Raw genomic sequence first — 2805 nt, forward strand, 5'->3', positions numbered from 1 at the left:
ATAGAGCAATAGAGATGGAGAGATATAGGGAATGAGAGGAAGGGATAGAAAGGGAGAGAGAGGAAGGATGAGAGGACTTGAGAGGAAGGAGGAGAGAGGGATGGATAGAGAAATGGAGCTAGAAGGAAAGAGAGGGAGGGAAGAAGAATCACATAGAGAGAGAGAGAAGTGGAGAGAGATAGGGAGTGACAAGGGAGAGATGGAGAGAGAGTGTATATGTTTGGGGGTGAGATAGAGAGATAAAGGAGAGATAGAGAGAAGAGGGGGAGAGAAGAAGATATAATGATGGAGTTGGAGGGGAGAGAGAGAAATATAGAGAGATTAGGGGGAGAGACAAAGGGAGGTAGGAGAGAAAGGGAGAGAGAGGAATGAAGATAACTAGTTTTCTTAAGATCGACCTACATAAATCCTTTGATAACATTGATGGGGAGTTTCTGCAAATGATTCTTCATAAGGTCGACATGTCACTTCCCAATATTGGCTGGATCATGGCATGTTTTGAGTCTACTAATTTCGTGATGATCATTAATGGATATCCGACGAATTTCTTCAGGGCCCATAGGGGACTTTGGCAAGGCTGCACCTTATCACCTTTGGTCTTCTTGCTGGTCATGGATTGTCTCAGCTGTAGGATTGGTACTAAAAGGGCCGCATGTAAGTTCCATGGTGTAAAGATTAACAAAAACATTCATATTTCTCACGTCATGTTTGTAGACGACTTGCTTTTCGGCGACATGAACATCATCGGGGAATGGGTGGTCTAACATAACATCATTAACACTTTCAATGTGGCCTCAAGGTTATATATGAACAAAACCAAATCTATGGTGATTTCCAGTGACATAGAGGAGCCTAGATGCAGGGAAATCTGTCTGCTTTTTGATATCACTGTTGTAACTCTTGACGAGGGATTTACTTACCTTGGTTTTCATCTCAAACCCAACAATTACGACAATAAGGATTGGGGCTGGTTGATTGACAGATTCAAAAATAAATTCGTTGGATGGTCAAACAGGTGGTTAACTATTGGAGGTAGGTCGACTCTCATCAAATTTGACTTGCAGAACATATTTGTCTTTTGGATGCACCTTTTTATGTTTCCCATGGAGATTTGTCATAAATTGGATTCCATTATGGCCAATTTCATTTGGTCAGGGATGAATTTAAAGGGAAAGCTCCACCCGGTGAGATGGAAAGTCATTGTGAAGCCAATTGATGAGGGCGTTTGGCGTATATTGGACACCCACTCATTTAATAGGGCACTGCTTATTAATAATTTGTGGAGGGCAGTGACAAAAGACAACATTTGGGTTCACCTAATAAGGGAGAAATATATGCCCATGGGGTTTTGGATTGATGGTGAATGGGTGTACTGTTAAGGCACTCCTTGCGATAGGTCACTAGTTCAAATTCCCCATGGGTGCTTAGGTAGTATTATATAGAAGAAAATAAAAAATAAGGGAGAAATATATGCAGGGAAGGCCATTCACTCTATGGCTTAGGGTCGAGGCAGGGAGGACCAACATTTCTTCCTACATATGGCGGGGCATGACAAAAAACAGACAATTAATGTTGGGTTTCATGAGATGGGAAGTGGGGGACGTAAGAGAGGTGGAGATCGATCTGGATTCTTTCAAAGGCTTTCAAGGTAACCATACATTATCAGTTGACCTCATAACCACCTTGCAAAACATGGGAATTTGCCATTTTTCTCAGATAAGTAGGAAGAATGACAATACACCTCTGCTACTTTCCTTGATAAAGGAAGATGAGCTTGGATTAATCAGTCAGAATGCTATTGAATAGGATGTCTACCTCTTTTTGACACTGAAATCTCCATCCATGAAGGGGATGATAGACTGTTGTGGGAGGGTAACATGAACAAAGGAAAGCCAAGTGTCAAAGACATATACAACAAGATTCCATTGGTAGAGCGAGTTTTTGATAATAAAAATTGGTTCCAAGCCACATGGAGATGGGTGATCCCATCCAAACTCATTTTCTTTTGCTGGCTGGCATTACACAATAGGGTTCTTACTTGGAATATTTTGAGGTGCATGCGATTTTGTGGCTCGAGCATTTTCCCCCTCTGCTAGAATCACAACGAAGATATTAACCGCCTCTTGTTGTGTTGCCCATTCGCTAGGAAGGTATGTGCAGGTGTATTGGAATGCCTACATCTGGGTCCTCCAGGTCCACAACAAGCTTTGCATTCATGCCTACATTTTTGGCTCTGGAAAGGTAATAAGTATCATGCATTACCCTTCTACATCATTTGTTCTATTTGGTGCAGCATAAACTCTTATATTTTTGACCAAAAACCGTTGGTGATTCGGGAGGTTATTATGAAGGTTGTTAATTATTTTTCAGAGATCAGTCCCATAAAGAGACAGATAAAGAAGAGAAAGATAACAATAAAGGAACTAAAGGGAAAATATCCAATTTGTCTTTTCGATGGGGAAAGCCAACAAAGGAGTTGTGGCTGTGGAGTAGTCATCATACTGGAACCTGGGAGACTTTATCACTTCTAGTGGAAGGGAGGACAGGGCACTAACAACAGAGCCACGATCATAGCACTATGGGGCGCTCTTCAGTTTGCAAAATGGTTAAGACAGGAACAAATTTACATTCATGGAGATGCCAAAAGCATCATAGACTGGGTCAAGGATCACTCCTCTTTCAACCCTCCTATCCTCTCCAATTGGATGGGGCATATTAGGAGACTGACTAACAACTTTCAGAACATAACATACACCCACATCTATAGAGAGCAGAATCAAGTGGCAGAGCTCCTCTCAAAGATGG

This window comes from Pinus tabuliformis, chromosome 5_1 (assembly GCF_031772625.1).
Source record: "Pinus tabuliformis cultivar Carrire ecotype Pingquan chromosome 5_1, CPIR1, whole genome shotgun sequence".
Classification (NCBI taxonomy): domain Eukaryota; kingdom Viridiplantae; phylum Streptophyta; class Pinopsida; order Pinales; family Pinaceae; genus Pinus; species Pinus tabuliformis.